The following is a 12,167-nucleotide window of genomic DNA, read 5'->3' on the forward strand; positions in this document are numbered from 1 at the left end:
TTTGATCCAACATGGTGCATATCACAATCAAAAATAAAAAACATATGGAATTTTCTAACCATAACAGAACATTTTCAAAACCATCAGATTCAGGCACCAACTTTGAATTCTTAGCAACAGAGTCACAATTCTCAGAAAAATTCCAATTTGATTTCGACAATTTCTCAAACCAAGTCCATCATCAATTTTCCCAAATTCAAATCAATCCCTAATCCCTCCAACTCATTACTCCCAATTTTCCTCCTCTTCAACGTCGTCCTTTCACAATCAACGTTGTCCTTTTTCTTCCAAAAATCAAGAATGCAAAGGAACTTGAAAATCACCAGCAAACTTCATCACCAAACCAATCAAACCCATCATCTATATGTATCCAAAATTGAAAATCATAGCAAGATTCGAATTCAAACACAAAATCATCGGTAGTAACAGTTGACAAATTCCTGAAAGGATGGGACCTGAGAATTGAACCAAAACAAGTGAATGAAATAAAAGTGACGAAAATATGAATTTCAATCAAAACAGAACACAGTAACATACCTTTGATTTTCTCAATGCGTCTCTTGATTTCTTGTGAACAAGCTTCACAATACATGTGAACTTTCATAATCACTATCATAACCTTAGGCTGCAGCATATAATAAAATAAAAATGATAAAAATGATCCATCGCAGATTCAGATAAATTTAAAAAGAAAAAAAATAATTAATTAACCTCTTCAGCTTTCTTTTCTTCCTCTGGCTTAGGTTTCTCTTTCTCTTCAATTTTTTTCTCTTGTTCTGAAGGTGATTTTGGGATCGGAGAAAGAAGCTCAACTTGTCTATGACTCTTCCTCTGAACTCATTCAAGAACCTTCAATGGATCCGCTTTTTCTCCTTTAACAACAACCCTGTGAGATTTGCAATCAGTAACCACATCTTCATAATTATAAATCTACACGATTTCACGCATAGCGTTCCGCAATTCAAAATTGAAATCTCTACAAATTCACAATCACGCAAACTTGTCACGAATTACAATACACACATACCTCAGAAGAATAGGGATGATCTGCAATTCCGTTTGGGATCGGCGACCTAGGAATCGAATAAGCTGTTTGTGCAAAATAGCTTATTTTGTGCAAAATAGCTGTTTTGCACAAATAAGTTGTTTTGTATAAATAAGTTGTTTTGAATAAGCTGTTTTGCACAAATAAGCTATTTTGTATAAATAAGTTGTTTCGAATATGCAGTTTTGTATAAATAAGCTGTTTTGAATAAGCTGTTTTGCACAAATACGTTGTTTTGTATAAATAAGTTGTTTCGAATAAGCTGTTTTGCATAAATAAACTGTATTGAATAAGTTGTTTTGCATAAATATGTTGTTTTGCATAAATAAGTTGTTTTGAATAAGTTGTTTTTAAAATGAAATTGGAATAAGCTGTTTTGTATAAATAAGCTGTTTTGAATAAGCTGTTTTGCACAAATAAGCTGTTTTGTATAAATAAGTTGTTTTGAATAAGCTGTTTTGCACAAATAAGCTCTTTTGTATAAATAAGTTGTTTCGAATAAGCTGTTTTGCATAAATAAGCTGTTTTGAATAAGTTGTTTTGCATAAATAGGTTGTTTTGCATAAATAAGTTGTTTTGAATAAGTTGTTTTTTAAAATGAAATCGGAATAAGTTGTTTTGTATAAATAAGCTGTTTTGAATAAGCTGTTTTGCACAAATAAGCTGTTTTGTATAAATAAGTTGTTTTGAATTTGTTTTGCACAAATAAGCTATTTTGTATAAATAAGTTGTTTCGAATAAGCTGTTTTGCATAAATAAGCTGTTTTGAATAAGTTGTTTTGCATAAATATGTTTATTTGCAAAAATAAGTTGTTTTGAATAAGTTGTTTTTTAAAATGAAATCGGAATAAGCTGTTTTGTATAAATAAGCTCTTTTGATAAGGCTGTTTTGAACAAATAAGCTGTTTTGCATAAATAAGCTGTTTTGAATAAGCGGTTTTAAAAAAAATGATCCTAATAAGTTGTTTCGAATAAGCTGTTTTGCATAAATAAGCTATTTTGAATAAGTTGATTTTTAAAATTAATCAGAATAAGCTGTTTTGTATAAATAAGTTGTTTTGAATAAGCTGTTTTGCACAAATAAGCTGTTTTGTATAAATAAGCTGTTTTGAATAAGCTGTTTTGCACAAATACGCTGTTTTGTATAAATAAGTTGTTTCGAATAAGCTGTTTTGCATAAATAAACTGTATTGAATAAGTTGTTTTGCATAAATATGTTGTTTTGCATAAATAAGTTAATTTGAATAAGTTGTTTTTAAAATGAAATTGGAATAAGCTGTTTTGTATAAATAAGCTGTTTTGAATAAGCTGTTTTGCACAAATAAGCTGTTTTGTATAAATAGGTTGTTTTGAATAAGCTGTTTTGCATAAATAAGTTGTTTCGAATAAGCTGTTTTGCATAAATAAGCTGTTTTGAATAAGTTCTTTTTGCATAAATATGTTGATTTGCAAAAATAAGTTGTTTTGAATAAGTTGTTTTTTAAAATGAAATCGGAATAAGCTGTTTTGTATAAATAAGCTCTTTTGATAAGGCTGTTTTGAACAAATAAGCTGTTTTGCATAAATAAGCTGTTTTGAATAAGCGGTTTTAAAAAAAATGATCCTAATAAGTTGTTTCGAATAAGCTGTTTTGCATAAATAAGCTATTTTGAATAAGTTGATTTTTAAAATTAATCAGAATAAGTTGTTTTGTATAAATAAGTTGTTTTGAATAAGCTGTTTTGCACAAATAAGCTGTTTTGTATAAATAAGTTGTTTTGAATAAGCTGTTTAGCACAAATAAGCTCTTTTGTATAAATAAGTTGTTTCAAATAAGCTGTTTTGCATAAATAAGCTGTTTTGAATAAGTTGTTTTGCATAAATATGTTGTTTTGCATAAATAAGTTGTTTTGAATAAGTTGTTTCTTAAAATGAAATTGGAATAAGCTGTTTTGTATAAATAAGCTGTTTTGAATAAGCTGTTTTGCACAAATAAGCTATTTTGTATAAATAAGTTGTTTTGAATAAGTTGTTTTGCACAAATAAGCTATTTTGTATAAATAAGTTGTTTCGAATAAGCTGTTTTGCATAAATAAGCTGTTTTGAATACGTTGTTTTGCATAAATATGTTGTTTTGCATAAATAAGTTGTTTTGAATAAGTTGTTTTTTAAAATGAAATCGGAATAAGCTGTTTTGTATAAATAAGCTGTTTTGAATAAGCTGTTTTGAACAAATAAGCTGTTTTGCATAAATAAGCTGTTTTGAATAAGCGTTTTTAAAATAAGTGATCCTAATAAGTTGTTTCGAATAAGCTGTTTTGCATAAATAAGCTATTTTGAATAAGTTGGTTTTTAAAATTAATTGGAATAAGCTGTTTTTTATAAATAAGTTGTTTTGAATAAATTGTTTTGCACAAATAAGCTGTTTTGTATAAATAAGTTGTTTTGAATAAGCTGTTTTGCACAAATAAGCTCTTTTGTATAAATAAGTTGTTTCAAATAAGTTGTTTTGCATAAATAAGTTGTTTTGAATAAGTTGTTTTGCATAAATAAGTTGTTTTTCAAAATGAAATTGGAATAAGTTGTTTTGTATAAATAAGCTGTTTTGAATAAGCTGTTTTGCACAAATAAGCTATTTTGTATAAAGAAGTTGTTTTGCACAAATAAGCTGTTTTGTATAAATAAGTTGTTTCGACTAAGCTGTTTTGCATAAATAAGCTGTTTTGAATAAGTTGTTTTGCATAAATATGTTGTTTTGCATAAATAAGTTGTTTTGAATAAGTTGTTTTTTAAAATGAAATCGGAATAAGCTGTTTTGTATAAATAAGCTGTTTTGAATAAGCTGTTTTGAACAAATAAGCTGGTTTGCATAAAGAAGCTGTTTTGAATAAGCGGTTTTAAAAAAAGTGATCCTAATAAGTTGTTTCGAATAAGCTGTTTTGCATAAATAAGTTGTTTTGAATAAGCGGTTTTTAAAAAATCATTCTAATAAGTTGTTTTGCGTAAATAAACTATTTCGAATAAGCTATTTTGCATAAATAAATTGTTAAGAAAAAAATTATAATATGGGGCTTTATTAGGCCCACAAATAAATAGATTTTATAGTGGACCCAAATAATTCTTTTCACTTGGGGTGTAGAAAGCAATTATGTTGGGTGTAGAAAGCAATTATGCACGGTGCATAAGGATCTCCTTATGCATAATAACTTTTGCCTCTTTCTTGGCTTGATCTCAATTGGGTGTGACATCAGCATGATGTCATTAGCCATGGTGATGGGCTGACTGTACTAGCTTAAGTTGCTCTTTTCACCTCCTTCTTGATTCTTTTACTTTTGACACCCTCGTTACCTGAAACATAACAAAATACTAGCCAGAAGACATGCAAAACACAATGAACGACGCTAAAATAAATAAAAATTAAACTATTTATACAATGTATTTTGTGTGTTATCATGCTTCCCATGGAGATGTCCAGTGTTCCTCCCGTGATGACGTTCGCAGAGGGGAACTGCTCCCAGTGCATGAGTAGGGGGTGATTTCCACGTTGTCAGGGAAATCACCGAGATGTTCCACGGACATGGTAACTTTTCTGCCAGGTTCGGAGCCGTCATCGATGAGCTTGGCGGTCTTTCTTTCTGGCTTCGGGTTCTTTACGAACTGTTTGAGCCGGCCCCTTTGAATGAGGAGCTCGATAGCATCCTTCAGATGGACGCAGTCATCGATGGTGTGTCCGTGGCATTTGTGGAATCGACGGTACTTTGTTTTGTCGACCCCTTTTCATCCTGAGATGGAGCCTTTGGTGGCTTGACGCCAGCTTCTGTCAGATCGGCTACAGCGATCTCGGCGAAAATTTTCTCCATTGACATGGCCAAAGGAGTGTACTCGGTGAAGTGACCGTTGGCTCTTTTGCCTACATGAGCAGCTTTGCCTTCCTTCTTTTTCTCATGGAAAGGCTTTTTGGAGGATTCAGCAGCAGGCTCCTCCTTCCTGGATTTGTTGAAGCTGTCCGCATACAGCTCCTCCTCATAAGCTATGTAGATCTTGTGATCACTAGGAAAGCTGTCCTTGGGCGATCTAAGCGGACAGCTTTCTTCACGTCTGTGCCCTCGCGCAGACCTTTGGCGATGAGGTACTGCTTCATTGTTTCGTTGGCACCTCGTACTTGAACAGCTTCTTTGTTGAACCTCTCGATATAGTCTCGGAGAGGCTTGCTCTTTCCTTGGACAATGGCTTCAAGGGATCTCACCGTTTTTGGTTGCATCCTTGAAGCAGTGAAGTGGGTCGTGAACTCGTAACAGAGGTCGCTCCATGAGTCAATGGAGTTTCTCCTTAAGTTCTTGAACCAGGTGACAGCTCCTCGCCTTAGTGTAGTGACGAAAAGCTTGCATTTTACGGCGCCTTGCACCGATCTGTAAGTGAGAACTGCCTCAATATTCTCGATGTGCTCGTCTGGGTCGGTTGTCCCGTCGTATGAGTCCATCTGTGGAGGCTTCTCTAGCCTGCGGGGGATAGGAGCTTCTCGGATGCGCCGTGTGAATGGGCCGTAAGAGTTACGGTCATTCCGGACATCACGAGTGTCCTCAGAGCTAGAGGATGACCAATGTAACACCCTGTTTTCCCAACATAAAAATTTCATAATAAATCAGAGTATTTTTCATTCGTAAACGGAATGCTACACTTCTTAAAATCGCAAAATAGAATAGATAACAATTTATCCTTCAAAATTATTCAACTTAATTAGTTCAACATCATAAAAGTCTTGGGCGTGCAGGCCTCATCATAAAAATCTCACAAAGTCTTTGTTCAACATTTATTTCATGAAAATTCAAAAGCAATACGTAAGGAACAGAAAACAGTAGCATAATTCCCATCCCGTTACGTATCAGAGCACCTAAGACACACGTGTGAGGAGTCCACTCACGACCGCCTCTAATCTTGGTTACCTGCAAGTTACCCATACGAAGAGCAACATTTTCAAGCAGAAGGGGTGAGATTTCACAAATAACATATTAAGCATATAATTCATCAAAATATATTTAACAACTTAGAACATCATAAACATCAACAACAAAATCATTAGCATCTTATAATAATCATAAACAGCTTCTTAATCAAACTCATAACCGACTTCATAATCAAATCATAACAACTTCATAATCGACTCGACTCTTAACTCGACTATGCAACTCTTAACTCGACTATGCAACTCTTAACATCTTAAATCATCTTGAATATGCAAATGCATGTGGTACCAATACAGGGCATCAAGCCCCCAACATATATGAGCATAAAAAGGCTCCAGGGCATCAAGCCCCCAACATAATTGAGCATAAGCTCCAGGGCATGAAGCCCCCAACGTGGTTGAGCAATGGCTCCAGGGCATGAAGCCCCCAACTTTAATGAGTATGCAATGGACTCAACTTACTACAACTTGGACAACATCATGAACATCTCTTATGATTCCAATATTTCGGACAACATCTTATAACTTTGCAACTTAGACCGACACTCACAACTTAACGACATTAATGGTCAACAACAGAACAACAACAACATATAACAGTCATATATATCATATCATAATTGAAGAATGAATCACATCAACGTAAACATCATAATAATACATATAGTGCGTATAAAACAACACTTCATTACTAATAAATCTTAATCATCATAATTCATGCTCTCTGGTCAGCTCATAATATTCTAAATAATTTCATTCCTATTCCACAGACCAACTCTTAATACTTCGCGCCACAAAGATCTCAAACCCTAAACAAGGTTGACTGATACTGAGTAACTCGCGAGGCGAGCTACTCTACTCGCTATGGCGAGTTCAGGAAAAAGGTTACACCAACGGCAAGTAAGATACTCGCGAGGCGAGCAGAAAATTGGGTGCTCTCGGGAACTTGACATTTTTCACTCAAAAATCCCATTTTTAACTTCCTTAGATCCAATCTTGACCCCAAAACTTGCTTAATCATTCTTATACATGTTAAGGCTCTCAAAGCCATATAAAACTCGACCCAAAACATCAATTTCAGAAATCATGATTTTTCTACTGGGTTGCTCGCGGTTGCGAGCGATTATGCTCGCGAGGCGAGCGATGAAGTTCATCACTCGCGAGGCGAGTGTTGCTGCTCGCGGTAGCGAGCGATGAATGTTAGGCTTAGGCAGAATTCCAATTTTCTCAAATTTTCACCTAATCTCATGGTTCTAGCTTTAAAACAGCATCTAATTAACACCCTATGGAATATCTAAGGTCTGTACACAAGTTTTACATCAATTCAGCAAGTTTTCACGGTTCAATCATCAAAATCGCTCACAAACCCTAGTTATTAATTCTCACAAAACTCAACCTACATCATGCTAAATCTATTTTTCAGAATCATAGAATTAATAATATTGAAAGTTAGTCTCACCCTTACCTTATAACAGATGAATCGGCACCCTCCAGGTCTTCTCCTCTTCTCTGACTTTTTCTCCCTTTTTCACCAAAAATGTACGTACTATGTCTTTCTACCTAAGTCCTTCTATTTATAACCCCTCATCTAACTTATCATATTTCTTCTTTCTACCACAAACTCTCTAAATTCACAAAATAACCCACAACTTAATATTTTATTTTATTTTCAAATCTTATTTTATTAAATAATAAAGTAAGTCATAATATCTCATAACATCTCAAAAAATCATATAATTCACATAAATCTAAAAAATCACATAAATCACATAATTCATATAAATATATGCTAAAACTCATTAAAATAATTAAATAATTATGACGGGCGTTACAACCAAGAACGCCTGTTACGTCTTGGTTGAGATCCCCTTGGAGGAGACCGTCGAGGACGAGGAGGAGATCTCCTCGGGGGAGTTCGTCTGGGAGGAGATCGCCTGGGTGGAGATCGTATGGGTGACCTCCTTCTCGTCGATCTCCTGGTGTAACTCGGAGACCTGACGCTTACTGAGTGTCGCGGGGATCTGGAACGTGACTGGCAAGGGCTCCTTCCTCTTCTGCTACGTGCTAGGGAAGGAGTCCGTCTGGTTCGGACTAGTTAGGGTGTTTGCTCCAGATCCATCAGGCGTCGGTTCTGTTCCTCGATTAATGACGTTTGTCGTTGAACCGTGTAGAGCAGATTGCTAACGAGGGCACCAGTTGGCATGGTATCTTCAGGTGTCTCTGTAGGTCGTGGAGGACCCTGCATATGTCTTTGCTGGAGAGGAACTATTTGTGCTGGTTCCTCTCTGGGCGTGACCACAGGTGAAGGTGAGGATGTCATACCAACCCGTTGAGGGATGCGTATCTCACTTCGTATCTGGGAGCTGGCACCGTTGGCAGCCATGGTAGTTTTTTGGAAAGCTTTGGTTTCTAGGAGTATAAAAACGGGGAGAGCTTATATATCTCCCACGGATGGCGCCACTAATCGTACCTGATCAGAAGGTGACTGCCGGTGTTTTGAATGCGGTGGTTTAGACGGTGGTGGAATACGTCAGAATGCTTCTTGGAGCGGATGGGGGGTGTGTACCTGCAGGCACTCCGATGCTCAAGTCAGTAGAGATCAGAGAGTGAGGGTTTAGAGGGAGAAATAGATTCTACCTTGAGGACTGCGGTGAGTCCCTGTCGCGTCATTTTTCGGACTGGTCAAAGGCCATTTGATTTGGCGTTCGACCCGCTTTTGATTTCACGACTGAACATTTAATTCTTTTCAAAAGAAAGTGGAAAAAGGTTCAAATACCACATTTTTTAGGGATTAAGGGTTCGGGGGTTGGTTATATTTAGGGAAGGTGTTAAGCACCCTAAATATTCGTAGTATTCTACGAGAACCTCTTGATTTTATTTAACTTTTGTGCTATAAACTTGCTTGCTTTAAAAAATGGAATTAGCAATGATAAAAGAAAATTAGAGACCTAAATTACCTACGTTTTATTGATTTGGAAGGACGCATGTCCTTTGCCTACGTACCCGTGAAGGATCAAAACCTCGTAGTTCGGGGTAGAAATTGACGTTTGATGGGTTTTGTGTTTTTTATGAGTTTTGAAAAAGGTTTGAAATAAAAAGCCAAGTGGCAAATTGGAATTTGTTTGTATTTTTGATATTGAAAGGAAATAGACTCGAAATGAAGTTAAATTGATTGATGTTTGATTAAGAAAGAAAGTAAAAAGAACGATCACTTGATTTTAGATCAAGGTTTGTTTATGAAAATATTTTTTGTGATTTTTGATATATTTGCATGTTTTTGTTGTTTTTTGAATATTAAATGAGAGTTATATAAGCAGAATGAGAAAAATAATATTAAGCTGAAATATGAAATTATTTTAACACGGACCAGAATACTCTGGAGAAAGATTATATAAGCAGAAATATTAACAGTTGATTTAGGACCAGAGCACTCTGGATTAATTTAATTAACAAGGACCAGATCGTTCTGGAGAATAATTAAATTAAACAAAAATATAATATTAACAGTTAATTTAGGACCAGAGCACTCTGGATTAATTTAATTAACAAGGATCAGATTGTTCTGGAGAATAATATAATATGAACAAAAAATATAATATTATTCAGTTAATTAGGACCAGAGCACTCTGGATTAATTTAATTAACAAGGACCAGATTGTTCTGGAGAATAATTAAATTAAACAAAAAATATAATATTAACTGTTAATTAGGACCAGAGCACTCTGGATTAAGATGTGTGTATTTAGTAAAAAATAAAATGAAAAAAAGATAAAAGGAGAAGAAAAGAGGAAAGAAAAAAAGGAAGATGATATACCTTTTATAGGGAGAATAAGAGAAAGACAAAAAGATGAGGGTTGTTTTGTTTTTGGTAGTGATGGTGTTTTTTTTGTGTTGATTTATGGTGGTTTTGTGTTGATTTGTAGTGATGATTGAGTGATTTTTTTGTGGTTTTATGTGGTGGTTTATGTGGTAATTTTTTGTTTTAATGGATGTTTGATTGGTGGTTTTGTTGTTGATGGTGAAGAAAAGAAACATGCTAAGACTAAAAAAATGTGTAGTGGTGTGTTGCTATTTTTTGTTCTCTATCTCAAAGCTTCTTTTCCTCCTTTTTCTCTCCAAAACTCTCTTTATTTATAGATGTTAAGACACTTGGGGATCAAGCTAAAACGGAAGTTTAGAGATTAAGTTTTTGAGCTATTGGGAGCAAGTTGTCATGTGATGTCATCATAGTGATGTCACTTGATGATGTCACTTTGATGATGTCACTTTATTTCATTTGTAGTATGACTAGAATGTTCTGGAGAATGTTCTAGAGAATGTTCTGGTGTATGCTCTAGATCTTGATAAAGCAAATCTCATTTTATGTTTCTTTTATTTTCCTCTTTTTTGGGGGAAATTAATAACGATAAAAGAAATAAAATTAAACAAATTATCTATTTTTGTGATTTTGAAATTTGTCCTTGAATGAAAAAAAAACGAGGTATTTTAAAGAAAAAACAGTAGAAAAACATTATTGATAAATTTTGGATCAGAGAACTCTCGATTAAAATACCTCTGCCAAAATTTTTCCTAAAAAGGCAAAATAATATTCCGGGCCAAAAGAAAAAGAAAAAAAAGGGGGGTCTTAGGTCAAAAATTGGGGTATGACAGATGCCCCTATTTAAGTTTTCTTCGTCCGGAGATTTGAAGATGGAATCGTTGTTTTGACGGGCCGAAGAGACTTAAATACAAAAGTGCACCAATTTTGACCTAAGATGTTATGAATGCAAGGCTCATGAATATAATGGTATGCATGTATGCGATGCAATTATGAATGCAACAATGATAAACATATGCCGACTGAGGGACAAAACTGATAATGATTGCTGGGGAGGAAAGAATGCCAATTACCTTTGAAGTGATAATAGCGAACATGATAAAGAAAAATTCGTCTATTACTTTTTGAAGTAGTAAAGATGTGTCTGTTACCTTTGTTGTGGTAAAGACGAACATAACAAGAAATGAAAGTTGCTATTACTTTTGAAATAGTAAAGACGTGTCTGTCACCGTGAATTAGGTGAAGACAAACATTAAGAAATAAAACCGTCTATTCCTTTTGAATTAGTAAAGACGTGTCTGTCACCGTGAATTAGGTGAAAACAAAGAAAGCAAGAGAGGAAACACATGTCCATTATCGTGAATTAGGTAAAGACAAACAAGCAACAGATAAAACACATGTCTATTACCGTGAACTAGGTAAAGAGCAACAAGCAAGAGATAAAAACATGTCTATTACCGTGAATTAGGGAAAGACAAACATGCAAGAAATGAAATCATGTCTATTACCGTGAATTAGTTAAAGACAGCAATGCAAAAGATAAAACAATGTCTATTACCGTGAATTAGGTAAAGACCTGTCTGTCACCCTGAATTAGGTGAAGACAAATAATGTAAGAAGGAAAACACATGTCTATTACCGTGAATTAGGTAAAGACCTGTCTGTCACCGTGAATTAGGTGAAGACAAACAATGCAAGAAAGAAAATGCATGTATATCACCGTGAATTAGGTAAAGACCTGTCTGTCACCGTGAATTAGGTGAAGACAAACAATGCAAGAAGGAAACGCATGTCTATTACCGTGAATTAGGTAAAGACAAACACGCAAGAATTTAACAAAGGACACTTGAGATAAGGTTTGAACAAATACTGGGGAAATCTGGATAGACATTGGTAAAGATGAATATTTGGTGGGACTTGCCACTTGAAACAAATTTGACTGGTGACAAACTCTGAAACAGACACATTGGGGATGACTTTGTTATGTATTGGAGTAAGACATAGGAAATACAACCATGTATGAATGATATTTGTATGCATGCTATGTATGCATGAATGAATGAATGTATGAATATGCACGAGACTCATATGACAGTTTAATGGTAAGACATTGAGACAAGGTCGGGCAAGTCCAAAGAAAGTGGCCCGACATCATGTTACGAGCATTTAGTAATCTTCAACGGGGGATAACATCTCTTGGGGATGAGTCAAACACTGTCGGGGTACAACCCTTTAAACAAACTACTGGAAGAAGTCGCTATTTCTCGGGATAAAACCCATGAATCAATCATTAAGGTAGAAGTCGCCATTAATCAAGCCAACATAAAGTGCATTCTTCCATTTTGCCCACTCGAAATGTGATG

General features: G+C 34.8%; 1 long non-coding RNA gene across 1 annotated transcript; it reads right to left on the reverse strand.

Annotated features, from left to right (window-relative positions):
- Positions 1–326: 326 nt before the first annotated feature.
- Positions 327–1,292, reverse strand: LOC146937770 (uncharacterized). Its single transcript, XR_015033319.1, has 3 exons — positions 712–1,292; positions 538–625; positions 327–455 (listed from the first exon to the last, which is right to left on the reverse strand). It is a non-coding gene; the product is annotated as an uncharacterized LOC146937770 (long non-coding RNA).
- Positions 1,293–12,167: the final 10,875 nt, after the last annotated feature.

Source organism: Medicago sativa, chromosome 3, assembly GCF_051527215.1.
Source record: "Medicago sativa cultivar Bolivia chromosome 3, Bolivia_mono, whole genome shotgun sequence".
Taxonomy (NCBI): domain Eukaryota; kingdom Viridiplantae; phylum Streptophyta; class Magnoliopsida; order Fabales; family Fabaceae; genus Medicago; species Medicago sativa.